At 40.0% G+C, this 15,555-nt stretch overlaps 1 protein-coding gene across 1 annotated transcript in view; it reads right to left on the reverse strand.

The window, feature by feature from the left end:
- Positions 1–14,095, reverse strand: part of SOX5 (SRY-box transcription factor 5) — a 488,455-nt gene extending 474,360 nt beyond the window's left edge. Inside the window, exon 1 of the mRNA XM_068401092.1 lies at positions 14,031–14,095. The gene's annotated coding sequence lies outside the window, so the exon portion shown is untranslated. The remainder of the gene's footprint in view (positions 1–14,030) is intronic.
- Positions 14,096–15,555: the final 1,460 nt, after the last annotated feature.

The raw sequence follows: 15,555 nt of genomic DNA on the forward strand, positions 1-15,555 counted from the left end.
TTACTTCTTCACGCATCCGTCATTTTCTCCTAGTCCTTCAACAGGTGCCACAGAAACACGAACAGTTACTCCACAAGCATTTATCTATCTAGGACCTGAGGTTTTTGCTCCACAAAACCTCTACAGCCTTGCAGTCTATTGAACAACCAACCCCACCACAAACGAATGGCCATTTTAAACTCTTTGACCAGCTCTCATTTCAGGCATTCACATCTGCCTATCTACAGTTCCTCCTGATTATAGAAATGGACATGACAAGCACATACCACCAGCTGTTGTACATTGAGATTTACCAAGAGTTTTGCCAGAAGAAAACTGAGTTGATGGAAGGAATTATACTCAGGTTAGAGAGATGACGAAACCCTAGATAAAAAGCTCAAAATTGTGTGGTCCTGCAGGCTGCCTAAAAGATTGAGGCTACTCCGCCCTAGAAATGGCAATCACCTGGGGCATGTAAAGAGAGTCCTGTATTTTAGGACAGCACGTAAACAATGAGCTACCTCTCAGCCTTCTGCATATCTATGAGCAAAAGACATCTCAAAAGAATATTTTTATATAAATGTAAAAATCATAAAAAAAAGTAATGGATGGACACCTGACATTCATCAGGTAAGGGGAAGCGGTGTGGTTTTACTACATACCATAGTACAAGAAGCTTTGCTAAGAAGCCAATAAAAAGTCAATAATTAATGTGACATTTGAAGAACTACTCAGGTACTACTGTGTGGGAATTAATGGCCCTATTTTTACTGGTGATCTCTGCAAATCTTCAGCTCCTCTAGGCTGGAATATGCAAGTGGGAAGAAACTTTTAACTAATTTTCTTGCAAAGTTTAGAGACAATCTGGAAGATGTTCTTTAAAAACTAACAATGAAATTTGAAATAACTTAAACTGAACTAATTGGTTTTGGATTTTATCCACATTGGAAGCTATTTTCTGATATAGTGGTGGTGAGAAACGTTTAACGTTGATATGACTGGTAAATGCTACTACACTTTTATACTAAACCAATTTTTTTTGTTGTTGAAAATTAATTTCTTGCCTGAACAGGATTAAAATAATTTTCCTTTAAAGAAGGTTTCACTAGATTGCTGCTCTGTCTATACCACACCATCCAGTTGTGTATTTATGACATGACTTGCAAAAGCTTTTCAAGGCACTACTAAATGTGCTTTGAACAGATGGGGAAAGGTAATGCATGCCATTTTGTCAGCACAGGCACACGCTGATTCTGACGCAAAAAATGACATAGTAGTATATTGATTTTACATACATTTCCATATGTTTAAATAGCTTTAGACTGTATGTTACTGAAGCATTTATTTTAAGATAACAACACCATTTAAACTTTTTTTTTTTCCATTTATCATCTTGTTATCAGAATCTATATTTCATTCCAAATATAGCTGGTTGCGTATGCAGACAACAAAGAAAAAGAAAAATCAATCTTCCCATCGGCCAATGTATTGACAGAACAGATAATACTTAAGCAATATCAGACTTCAAGAATGCAGGCCTGCATAGCTGCCTAGATGATTTTCTGGCTACTTCAACCCACCTCATATCTTCCTCATAGTCTTTGGTTTGCTGAGACCTCCTTTCCTCAGGTCCACATATTCAGAGTCTCCATTTCTTACTCTCCAAACAAGCATTCCTATTTCCTCGCACTGGCCATTTGCTACTTCAGTAAGGCAGAAAAAGGAAATCTGCAATTTATTCTCTCCTGAAAGGTTCAATGCCTGCCCACAGAAGGGGATGTCTGGAGCAAATAACAGGTGCCCGTCACCACAGGGAAGCGCCACAGTCCCGCTGCTACGACAAGTTCCATCATACCGATTTGTATGCATGCTCCCAACTTTACCAAAAGCAGTAGTGTTGTCCTCTGATTCTGGCAGGCACTTATTCAATTTTATTTCTCTTCCACAGTTCAGTACTAGTCTTTCCCTTTTGCTCTCTCCATATTTCTGACCTGAACTTCAGGAGGAAAATAACACATCTCATATAGACTAGAAAGGAACAGTTCGGTTTAGGTCAAGCTTAGCTAGCCACTGCTAACTGGGGCTCAAATGCAGCCTGAGCTATAGCTCAGCTGGATACAGTTGCAGCAACAGCATTATCCTCTGTTTAAAACAGAAAGAGTGATATAGGCAGATGGACCAACTAGTTCCAGTTAAGTTCACCCTAACCATTAATCCCCAGGTACCACCCCAAAGAGAAAGGCAGCAAGAAACATGGGAGCCAGTGGGTTCACAGTCTGGCAAAGAACTCCACAGGTTAGTTAAACTTGGTTAATTTTATCAGTCAAGAAAGTTACTACTGGATACAAGAAATTTAGCATTTCAGAGGCTTGTAACTTGGGAGCTGAGCTTTACATCAAGACAGTGGGAAGAATATTTTTAATAAAAGCAAAACAATTTATTTTTTCCTCTCAGCTTGGGGACAGCTGAGCCATTCTGGCTGAAAAATTCTTTTAATTTTTTTTTTTTACATGTCTGAGGCAAACACCCAAAATGGAAAATATCAGCCAAAGCTGAAATCATTTGGCAAAGATATAAACAGCTGAAAAGAGTTTTAGGATGGAAAGCCTCAAGCAATCTTCAACATAGACATAACTTCCCATACCTCCTACTGCTTATTTCCCCACGTTCCTGCAACGGTCAGGAGCAGTGGGCTCCCTACTAGCACTTGTGCTCCTGCACAGGGCAGAAGACCCCAGCTTATGGGGCAGGTTTCACCCCCAAAGCTCCCTGCTATATGACGACACTGAAGCTCACAACCAGGTAAGTCACATAGTAATAACTATAGATTGTACATACAGAAATTAGCAGCAACTTAATAATTATGATAATAAGTAAAATCACAGGAAATTAAGGAAGGTTATATGCTATCAATATCCATGCTAGGAGGAAGAGCTTGACAATCCAGAAGGTTATTTCCAGACGCAGGTTCTTAAATAGCCATAAATATATCAAGAGTTTTAAGAATAAGTCCTAGCAGGACATTTCCAAAGGTACATAAAATGCTGTGGACAATAAGCCAACATCCATCTGCTAAAGAGAAGTCCCATGAAGGAAGACTGATTCTGCGGTTTGGAGATCTTCCTTTGAACCACCTGACCTTGGATGCTGTTGAAAAGGGGCTGCTGAGCTCGACAGACATCGGACACCAGTCAGCACAGCGAAGCCCTCAGCACAAACTATCCAGCAACAGCAGCCAAAAACAAACCCCAGGGCCAGGATTCAGCCTCCTGAATCCCATCTTTATTTGCAACGCATATATACCTATTACAGGTTTTGGGTACAGAATACACTTTTAGAGGTAATTGTTAGCCTTCAGCAAGTGTAGCTCACCATCACTGGAGGAAAAGATTTGCTTTGGTGAATTAAAATCATGGGGTTATTTCACTAGAAATGCAAGGAAGCACAAAGCTAAAAACATTAACAAGTAAATATTTTATCTTTTTTCTCTTTTTAACTCAGTGACATGAAAGCTCAAGACCCTTATAGGTACCAAATGAGATTTCATGAGTGTGCATGGTTGAGTTTTGAACAGAGGAATAGTTTGGAGTGCAAGCCAAATACTCTGCATTAAGGAAAAAGGAATTAAAAAAAAAAAGTTGACCATAACCTGAGGCTTTGGCTCCAGCCAAGTGCCTGTTGTTATGAAAGCAAGGTGCTCCACATGATCTAATCATAACACTAAACCTTGTTACAAGCCCTTTTACAGCTCCAATATCTAGGTTACACGGAAACACGCTGGAGAGCCTCCTTGTACTATGAAATAAATGTCATTCTGACTGGCATCCTCTCTTCCAGCGAGTAATTTCCCTCCGCTGATAAATCGATACAGCAAAAACAAATGAGAGTGCACAATGGGCACATTGAGGATTACATTTTTATTCATTTCAGATCCCCTGCAGCAGAGTTTTTTAAACACAATAGCAGAAAATGATGCTCTTGAGCTGAGGGAGGGGAAGGAGAGAGCGCCTTAGAGAGGAAGAGAAAAAGAAGAGAGTGAGAAAGAAAGAGAAGGGGAGGAAGAAAAATAACCTCAGCATTTAGAATACAAATCTAGATTTGAAAACCTCTGAAGTTCGGGCTGGTTTTGCGAGCATTTAGTTTGGCTCATTTCTAAGTTCTTGTAATATGTTACAGCAACAGTAATTTGCCTTTCCCCCCCCCCACTCCCTCTCTTTTAAAATTTTTATCCTCACTATTCCATGTTTTGTTTCAAGGATCTCTTCTTACCCCTTCCATCACAGCAGCTGTACTCATACAAACAGGACACCACCAGCACTGCTCACATCTATAATATCTCATACCAAAACAGTTACGTCAAAAGGCATACATTTGCTATAGGGGACATGTAACTATAGGAAAAAGTACCAAAACTTCTAGACTTCAGGATTTCAGCTCAAGGAAGTGATCCAGCATCCAGTGGGGTCAGGAGAGAGAATATGTGACCTGTAGCAGGTTCCAACTCAGCCCCAAGGTAAATAAGACCCAGCCTGGTCACCTTTAGTTATGCATATGCTGCTCTGAGACTTAAGGTTTCAATCTTTTCTAGCTACCAAGCAGAACTGAAAAGAGCTAAACTGCTTTTTCCCTCAGGACATTCAGCCCAAGAGGGTGCAACGATGGATTTACTGAGGTGCAAACCCAGAGGCAGGAGCCCAAGGTGTTGGGAAACTGCTTGGCCAGCCAAGATAAAGAGAAACTGAAGGGCACATCAGGACATCAATGGCATTGGTGAAACTCAGGCTGTGGGTGTTCACCCACCGCTGGTGAAAGGCCACACCGATAGCTCCACAGACTGGAGATCTCTGCACGTCTACAGGAGAGCTGGAACCAGGACAGCCAAGAAGGAACTCTGGGCAAGCCGCTGCACATTACAGTGTAACTCTGACTTGAACATGACCCACCCCAAGGGAAAGAAAACCAGAGAGTACACAGTGCTTGTCCCTGAAGAGGGACTACGAGCAAATGCAGGCAGGGCTTTCGTTTCATCACTATGTACCCAGTAGGAACTGGACCAAGGTGACTAAACATTGCACATTTACTGCCATGTGACTGCTGGTTTGTGGCCACTTTCAATAACGCTATGGTCTAGATTTGAACCAGCAACCTCAAGGTGAGGGGCTGTTGTATCTCATTAGTAGTTCCCCATGCCTCATTAAATTTTGCATTTATTTGGTTCTCACTGTTAGTGCTTCCTACAATAGCCAGCTAGAAATTACACAGAAATGTGCCTTTTTTCTTCCTTTTCACACTCTCCCCCCTCCTTTTTTTTTTTTTTTTAACCCAAAAGGCCGTAACACAACAGCAACATAATGCAAAGTGAAATCCTTTTACAACCCTGGGAAGGCCAAGATGTGTGCCCAATAAATGTAAGCAGACATGATATCCTTTATAATCACAGCAAGATGAAGATGTGAACTGAATAAATGCTTTAAAAACATCATAGATTCTATTAGATGCAAAAGATTGAAGCGTTAGGCACCTTTTAGCTCAACTTTCATTTAATTTACTGCTTGCTGTATTGTAGTCTAAAGGGAGTGAAAAAATCCTCTCTCAATTTTTTTTTCCTTTTCATGAGCTGACCAAGGAGATGAAATCTGGGTACTTTAATTACCATTCAGAGCCAAAGGCCTGGCCTTTGATATGGAAATCCCACTTCAACTCCAGCTTGCTGCTGCCTTTCCCTGTCCCCTTCTCCTTCCAATCGCCCAACATGAATTTTAAGTAGTCTTGTCAACACCTGACCATGAAAGCTAATAGGAGCCTGTGCTGCTAAGTTGGTGCTATTGGTAATTTTTTAAAAATTTTTTTTATATTACTTTTTTTAGGAGGGAGAGACCAGGGCAGGGGGGACTGGTTAGAAATTGGACAAACCTAAGCCACTAGATCTCAGCACCTTCTTATTCCTTGTCTGCACACGGTGAGGCCTGGCTGCATGCAGCAGCTCACATTAAAGGGTAAAAGAAAGAAGAAGCGGGAGGGGGGAGGAACGGATGAAAGCTGTCATGTACAGTTACCCTGTTATTGTCATCTGCCTGCTGCATGACTCCCAGCTTTGCTATAATTATTAATTGCACTTGTCAACTGTCATTAATTCCTCTTTAGCATCCCTGTCTTGGAGTAATTAGACAGAACAGCCTCACTGCGCTCATTGTTTTGAGAGGCCCCTGAAAGAGCCCAACGGGCTCTGCGAAGAGACAACCATCATTAATACAATAGAGCACCTCGGCATTAACCCTTTCAAAGGTGCAGAAATCTCAAGCCATTGGCTCTCCCATCTCACAATGTCCAGTTACTGGACCACCCTTTCCCTTTTCCTTATGAGGGCTCTTATCCAATGACTCAGGAACAGTCGGAGGCTTCAGGTGCTTCAGCTTGGGGCACCCCACTTGAGATGCTGCAAGGAAGCCTAATTTTCCAAGGGTGGGGACTCAGCACTCCCCAGCTTGTCAGTCAAGACATTATCTTCTCTGAAGAGGAAGGCACAAAACACCAGACTGTTTATAAAATTATCATATTCACATTTTACCTCTTTCATCTAAGTTTACAGAGGTTCACCAAAAAGCAGCTGCGGGATGTAAGTGTTCTTTGACACTCACGTTCCCCTCCTTACCCAAAGAAATGGATGCAGAGCACTTGCTCTGACTGCAGCTGCCAAGAATCCAATGCAAGACCCCAAAGACCAGCTTCACTATCACTGCATCCATGCTAGTCCTCCATGAGACACGCCCCCCCCCCCCCCCCCCCCCCCCCCCAATACGCTTCCCTGACCATACTACACACTACAGCTGTCCCGTAATTGTCAGTTCCCAAACCCAGTAATCTCCATTGCTGTCACACAATTACAAGTGATGACCAAAATCTGCCTTACATTTGGTATTTACTTGGCCGCTGTGCAGACGATGCAAGGCAGGGAGTAGGACTCTCCCAGATTTGCAATGCTAGATAGCATAAAAGCTCACGTATGTTGAAAAGGTACAGTAAGAAGGCGTAATTCTGAGTCTATGAGCAAGGGACAAAGGAACTCAGTGGGACAATACTGTATTTGTATCACCAGTCTTGAGAACAAAACTGCACTTTCCATTGGAAACACCAAGCTGCTGCTGGGAGGCGGCGGTAGAGGTTCGCTCTGTTACCTTCACTGGATGGGGCTTTGAGCAACCCGGTCTAGTGGAAGATGTCCCTGCCCATGGCAGGGGGGTTGGAGCTAGATGATCTTTAAGGTCCCTTCCAACCCAAACCATTCTATGATTCTATGATTTTACTCTGGTGCCTGACTATATAATGATGGGGTTTTAAAAAAACATGGGTAGGAACTAGAGCAACCTGTTGCTGCAACAGGGAAAATATCTCTGCAGTGCTACTCTTAGTTTACTGCTTGAGTTTACCAAACTCTTTGGTTTACCTCTGCAGCTAATCCACTCTCTCTTCTCATCTTTTTAATTATAATGCTGAAATTCAAAGTTCTTATATGAAAAAGGGAAACCAACTAGGCAACAGCCAGACTTCATTTTACTGCTGCTTAGGGACACTCCAAGGAGCTCCCGGGCCACCAGACAGACCTGTCTGGGGGCTTGGAAAGACAATACTGCACAATCATACTCTCAGTCCCACAGCTGGGAGTAGAGGGAACACAGATTCTAAAATCCCAGAAAAGGCTCATATTCACATTAGGCAAGCAGTTTTGCCGAATCTGGTCACATCCAATAACAACTGCAGCGACAGTATTCCTTAAACAATTGATTTTAAATTAAACTATATATTCTGGTTTAAAATCTAAACCTATAACACTGAAAATTAAAAGGAACTTTCTTCTGCCTGCTAGCTTAACTGCAACAAGATAACTTCGTGAAAAGTTTTTTTTTTCCGTTAAATTTTGCCTATCTTTTCAATGCTTACCCAACTGAGACCACCAAAGCCACAAATTAATGAAGGAAATATACTCTAAAACATTGTTTCAAAGTCATAAAATGTTGAAGAATTTTATTCAGAGCTTCACCTTCTTTGGATCTGGCTTAGTAGCTTGTGATTTACTGAAATAACAGAGAGCTTTGTATAAAGCCATGTGGAATGTATTTATAGTACATATAGAACCAGAAAAATCTTTCTTAAGCATATGCATCAGATTTTTGGCACTGTATGTCCTGCATCAGAAATAAGAATTTGGCCACAGATCTGATCAGCAAACACTTCTTTGCCTTTCTCTATTGTGGCTATAGTCAAACAATGCAAAAATTAGAGTGATTTTTTTCAAAACAGGGCCCAGTTCAGCTGCATCTTAAGTACCATCACTGATTAAATCCCTTTTGCATTTTTTTAAAGATGGATTTTAGTGTCCCACAAAACTGGCCCTGTCTTTTGTAACAACTCAGTTGACAGACAAATCTTACTGTTACCTTATTAGTGAGAAGGTCTCCTAAACCACCTTTAAATTACACACAAAGCCAGACTTACCTAAAGGCCAGATTTAATACAGTATACACATATTATTACAAATTCCTGAATGACAGTGACACTAGTTCATCAGGTAAATAAAATAAATAATTCTATTTTAATTTGCTAATGCCAGATGTTTATTTCACCTTCTTACATGAGTATCTCTTGGGACAGATGTAAACCAATCCTGAATGCTGTCAGTGAAGGCACCCTAGGATAAAGCTAGCTGAACTCACTGATGATTTCAGGTCTTTGGTGTGATCTGCTGAGACATTTCTGGGATTCAGCCAGAAGCTATGGCATTAGCTCCAGTTACTTCAAGAAGGTGAAGAACAATAGATGGTTAACAGACATTTCAGTGTGAATTCACGTGCTTTCTGCAGTGAACTTCTGTCACCAATATTTTGATGAACAGTTGGGAAGTTTTGCCAATTTAAAAGTGCAACTCAGCGAGCAGCTCTATCAAATGGATTCAGCTGCAAATCCATGCATTCCTCTAACCCTTAATGCCTGACCCCTGTACAGCGGATATTCCCGAGTCATCCTGAGCCCACGTTTTCTCCTCCCTCCCCTTTACATGTCACACTAGCTAAAAAAGCAATTATCAAGAGTAAAGCTCATACAACGTGTGGACAACCTTAAAAACACACCAATATCATTACAGATAATAAACTCTCTGTTCTGCAGTCTCTCCAGCGAAGAGTGTTCAAGTGATGATTAACCAACAAGCTAAGTGTTCAGCTGCAATCTCAGCCCATTTTGAATGTTTTTTGCCCAAGGCAAACTAAAGCAAAAGATTAAAAAATTCCTCCCAAATGGATTAAAAACTCAGTTAAGTGACCATCTTTGAGGTCATTATAGCAATAAGTAATATCTATATATACACACATATATATTATCTATATAGAGAAAGTAAAAAAAAAACCCCTCAGACAACCCTTCTCCAGAGGATTACTTCAACACTTTTAACTTCAGAGAAACTGATTCTCCTAAGCAAGCAGCTTTAACCTAAATCAGAACTCACCTCTCCGCCAATCAGAAAAGAAGCTTTTTCAAAAACTTATACTTCCTAATAGTTATATGGGCCTTAATCCTTTTGGAAACAGTTTTAGGTCATTATTCCGGGAGTTATTAGGTTGGAAAACAGCTTCTAGGCAAATGATGCTATTTACAAACCTTTTACACCAGAAATAATGGTTGGATTATTTCTGCCTCAAAAGTAGTCTTGAGGTCTGATTTCTGATTTTCTTTATATCTGATGTTCCTGAGAAAAGACACAGCTACTTGCTGTTAAATAATAAATAATAATAGTAATGAAAATTTTAAATATGTAAAAGTAATTTTATAAGGATTATAATGGCAGTAATGAGAGCAAGTTTAGATTTTAAGTGGAAGTAAAAAATAATGTTTTATCTCCTGACTTCCACTGCTCTGGTATGTTTCGAAGAGCAACCTGAATGCTTTGGTGTTTCCCCAAAATACCAGTTTCAAAGGGCTTTCACAGTTCTTAATTTTTTTTTTTTTTCTCATGTCTTCTAAAGCGTTATTCCTTTTTCACATCTATTGGTGTCTCGCAGCAACAGAGAAAAAAAAAAAGTAGATTAAATTCTGCTCCTTGTGCAACAGTTGAGAGAAGAGTGACTACACATCCTTGTGTTCGGGAGTACCCCCATTTCCAGGACCTTTGAGAGCACTTGCCGTTTCCACCAAAACTTACACTTTGCCTTCAGTTGGTAGTGCTCTGCAGAGTAGGCTGACCACAGACCCACCAGGCAGCTGAACTCACAGAACTGGCATCAAGTAATCAAAACACTCCTGTGTTTGAAAATATAAAATTATCTATTCCATTTTTGAATTTTTCTACCCTTGATAACAGAATGTAGAGGGGAAATAGGGAGCTCAGTACCTCCCCCACCCCAGATAATTTTTTTTTGAAAGAGAAGGAAATTATCATAATATTATGTATGAATTTTTAGTAAGAACAGAGGTATTTAAAAACATCATTAACGACAGACGCCAACCTTTTCCTCATATTACATTTTTCTCAACACTTGCACATACAACAACCACCAAAAGTCAATCTATCATGGAGCTAGATCACATTGGTTTTGCAATCCTGCCACCAGTTACTATCACTGTGCAGGTCTAGATCTCTAAAACGTGCATCTAATGGAGACTGTGAAGTTGGCGCATGCCCAAAGTAGCCCCAGGAACTAGGAGCCCGCAGCACCGTGAGCACTTCCACAAGCCCCTCCACATCTCCTCTCTCTGGTTTTTAGCATCGGTGCATTATACACAATCACCCTGATAGTCCAGTCCAAATGCTGTAAGTCCAAAAAGCTCTCCTGACAACAAGTCCATACAAATTAGTCTGTGCTACATTGCAAACTTTGCTTCCTTAGAGCAGATCAAATACTGACGTTTCAGGTTTTGCCCAAATAACGACCTCAGCATTTACCCCTGTCACTTTTACATACAACTGTATATGCATGTCAAGCACCCACAATTTTCTTTTTCTGAAAGAAAATAACTGAATTCAACTTATAAGCCTGCTTGCTGTAAACTAGTTATTAGTAAATTTCCTCCATTAATTCTTACCCTGAAGATGGCAATTCTGTTCTTTGCAGAACAAGGGGGTCATAGTGGGATGTAAAACTTCAGGATCAGAAAAACTGCAGCACAAAAAGAGCAGCAGCATCTCTGACTAAATGCTTCGGTGAGGAAGTGATATCACAGAATCCGGTGGCCAAAGGATTCTGTGGTATCACTTTCTGAAGTATATTAAAAATGTATTAATTTGCCTAGATGGCAAGTTCATCATCATCACTCAGGAAAAATCCAAAAACTATAGGAAAGGCCTTCTGAGGTAATCAAAAGCTGAAGAGACATAATATAATTAAAAAGAAGAAAAGAAAAAGAATTGTTGCATTTGTTCTCCTTAGTTATATTAGGAATAAAAAAACAAAACTAATGTAATAATGTATCCCAGCAGTTCAAATCTTCTAATTTATGTAGAATGGATTATTACTTAGACAATCTGACCCTGGGCAAAACTTCCTCAGTTGAGAAGATTTACAATCTAATTATGCAGGAAGTTCTGCTGAGACAGTTTGGGTGCAATGGTCTTCTATTACATTAGCTTAGCTAAAATTGCTGCTTCTTCGCTTGCTTGGTGTTCCAAGTACTCACATGAAAACAGAAAATCTTTCATTCACATCCTTTATTTCTCTTTAGTTTTTCTCACCATTACTGTATGCAGAAGCACTCGTTCTCAACTGCAAATAGCAGCAAGGGGCTAAGGTTGTTAATGGCAAACTACGAGTTGCCTTTCAGGCTTTTGCTTTGGCCCCTGTTTAGTGAACTGACTTTAAAAAGGACCATCAAAGTGCTTTTCGTAATTTTTACAATGATAGTTGCTGGGTTATTGCTCCCCTCCCTTATTGCAAATGCCCCTATACAAAGCCTGAAGCTGAAATCTGTTCCTGTACACTTCCTTTTTCATCCTGCACACACTAAACCAGTTTATTTTTGTAGGGTAGCTCAGAGATGTTTTGCTGCTGTCTCAGACACCTGAATATTTTTAGCAATCAATTTCATTAGATCAAAAAAAAAAAATCCTTCAACACATACAAAAATAGCAAGAGCTTTACAAGCCTGTAGAGGACAGGAAACTTGGGTCTAACATAACCCAAAGTATCTTTTTTCTCCCTAGATATACTGCAGTGTGTTGATATAGTTGAATATACAGACATGTCCTATAATAACATAACTGGAAAAATTGGTGCCTTTTTTTTCTTTACAGTAAGTGTTTTGATTTCAAAAGGTCAATGGATCATGTCACGGCCTTCAGTCTTGATAATTACCATGTGTAGTAATGCACATTTTTATCTACAGGTGGCAGACCTTTTAAAATCATCTTCAATCAAATTCATTAGACATTTTTGTTGATACCACTACCCACATGAAAAAGTAAGAAGCTACAGCATAAAGTTCTAATTAATGCTGTTTAATTTAGAGGACAGATTTGTCAACAAAGTGGCTCAATTCTCAAAGGCTAGTGGCCCCTTTCAGAATGAAAGTCTTAAAAAAATAATAATAAAAAAGAAATCAGTCGCCCAGTACATGGTAAGCTTTTATTATTTAAAAATCATTCAGCACTCAAAGGATTTCTTTTTTTCTCTAAAGTAGAAGTTTCACTTCCTTGATTACTAAGCACTGACTGGTAAATTAGTGATTCCTTCTTTGATAAGCTTATTTAGAAGAGGGAAAAAAATACAAGAATGTGACAAGTGACTTCTGGCAGTTCGAAAGAGAAAAGTGAATCATAAAACTTTTTCATATCTGAATCAATCCCTTTAAAATACCATGACTTAGACTGTCATCTCATATGTGTGTCTCAGGCTTCACTATGAAGCAGAAAAGCACTGATTTACACCAGAATATTATCAGTCAATCACATAATCCTGCATTCAAACTTAATTAGAAATTTTGTCCCAACAAGAACAGTGGAATAGCCCTCTGCACGTGGACAAAATCATACTGAAATAGAGAAGGCCGTCCAAGGGTTTCATCTGAGAGTTGGCCCCATATCCGCAGTTACACCAGCTCTGTCTCTCTACTGCCTTCCACACCTTTTCCTCAGCTCCACCCATGAAAACTGGACATAAGCGCTACCTGTCACTGTGGGTGCATTTCTAATACTGATGTGGTAGCAATTGCCACTCTCCTTGCAAAGGCATTAATTATACCAGAATACATGACTGTGATAGCAACCTGGTCAAGCTAAGTGAAGCCTAACCCTAGGACAAACTCGTCACTCTCAACAGCATTTGACATATTCAACTCTAGTTCCTAAAGTCCACAGTAACAAGATAAAAAACATGTTACCTCCAAAAGGAGGTGCTTGTCTTTAAAACCTTAATTCTGCAAACATTTACTATTCATGGCAGCAGGTTAAGCACAAAGACTACTACAAGATCAGACACATTAACTGTGGGATTACCTGTATCTGAGTCTCCTGTCAGGCCAACAACAACATTTAACTGGACTGTTTCCCATCCACTCTCCCTAACTCCAAGAAATGTCATTTTACAAAGTATTTGTAAAAATTTAGTACTTGGGATATATATATATACTTACACAACAATACCACTAAAATATTGCATATATATATACACACAAGTTTATAGTAATTTAGGGAAAATTCTTTATCTTGACAGTAAATTTTAAAGGAAAAAAACCCAAACCCAAATATCTTTGAGAGTTATCTTTTTGGGGGTTTTGAATAGAATGAAATAGAACTGTAAAACAGCTTGAATGAGTAACAGAAAGTACAGCTAAACTTAAAACATTTACACTGGGAATACACATGCTGGAGAATAACCTTATTTCCTTGCTGATATGCCCGCTCCTCCCCAGTCCAAAAGTGTGAGAAAAATCGCGTACACCAATGTCTTTTGTGGTAACCTAGTAACCTTCTCCTTTTTCTCCACAAGCTCTTCCTTCATACCACACTCTTCCATATTGCTAGCCCTCCACAGTAATTGCTGTGTCTTTATATGGTTTTGTTTTCCTACCCAGTGCAGAGGAGTTGGGGTTATTTTCAATCTTCAGAAGCTTGTAAACAGGATCAAACAGGAACCTGGTCATCAGCAAGAGGAAGGCTAGAAAAATAAAAGCAAATGCATATCAACAATTTTATTTTGAAAAGAAAATACATCCAAAACATGAAACAAAAGCCTGGGCTCTGCTAGACATCCCCCTCCCCATTCCTTTTCCTTTAGTTCGTGAACTCTTTTTTGCAGAACAGAGGCTGGTGTAAATTAATGTGTGACCCAAAATATATCACATGGAAAAGCTGCCATAGAAATATGTAAGAGCAAAAAAAAAAAAAATAAAGAAAAGAAAAGTAGACATTATTAGAACTAAAGTGGCACCTCTTATCATGATAAATCAATACAAAGATTGAACTAGGAGCAAGGTATGACTATATATTCCTATTTCTCTTGAGTGTTTGAACAGCTAACCTACACTCACCAATTCTGTTTTTGTATGCCCCAGCCTAACATGCTTGCATGATTAGCCCGTTTAGCATGGTTAGCGGTGCGAGTACGGCACTGGGAGCAAGAAGTCCTTTGCATTTGCCTCTGCTCTCAGCCGTCACACTGTGAGTAGGAGGGTTGCTCATAATTTACTCCATGACTTAAGACTCCTGCCTCGAGGTTCTCTGAGCTGCACCTGAGTTTCCTGCACAGGTGACAGAGTGGCATCTCCTCCAGGTATGACAAAGCCCAGAACTTCAATGACTAACATGAGACAACATGACTTGCCAAACCCCACCTCGTCCTCCACAGTTCAGAAGCACGATGCACGCCAGACCTCCCTGGGCACCTACTACAGTTACGGCTACTGCTGTTTTATCCCCAAGGCTTCAGCAGGGAGAGGAGCAGTGTTTTGTGGCAGGAGGTGTACATGTGTGGGACGCATGAGGTAGGAGCTGGGACCCTTCTGCAGAGGCCTGTGACACTGTTGCATGGAAGAGCACAACTGGGCTGCTTGACCCAGGTGGCCCTGCCTAGCCATACACTCCCCATTACTAGCTTTGTGCCTCATTTCACCTGGTTGCAAAACTGGGAAAATAAGTTTTATGTAACTCAAGTGCACATCAAGGCGGTGATTTGAAAACAAAAAAAGTTCTAGTACTACTGTTGTTTAGCTGGATCACATGAACACAGTTGCATAAGCAAGTCTGAGACTATACTTGTGAACTTGGTGTGTCATGTCATACAAGCCAAAGCCTGCACCATCTCAGGTGTGAAGCGGCTGTCCTTTCAGTCAGGTTTTGCATCCCTAAGCTGTGTTACAATCTACTAATATCAGTCTAGTCTAACCAAAACAAGTAATTTGTATTATGAAACATACGTATGAATGAAAAATAAATAGGAATTTATTTTAAACTGCAACACACACACCCAACCAAATTCTGAAATCTGTAACCTCAATATATAAAACCAAGTACTTTCTCTAGTGGTTTAACTTGATGGAATCACTTTGCCAGCCTTACAGCTCTGAGAGCACTCTGTGAAAAGCAGCAACACATAA

The sequence above is a fragment of the Nyctibius grandis genome, chromosome 5, assembly GCF_013368605.1.
Source record: "Nyctibius grandis isolate bNycGra1 chromosome 5, bNycGra1.pri, whole genome shotgun sequence".
NCBI lineage: Eukaryota > Metazoa > Chordata > Aves > Nyctibiiformes > Nyctibiidae > Nyctibius > Nyctibius grandis.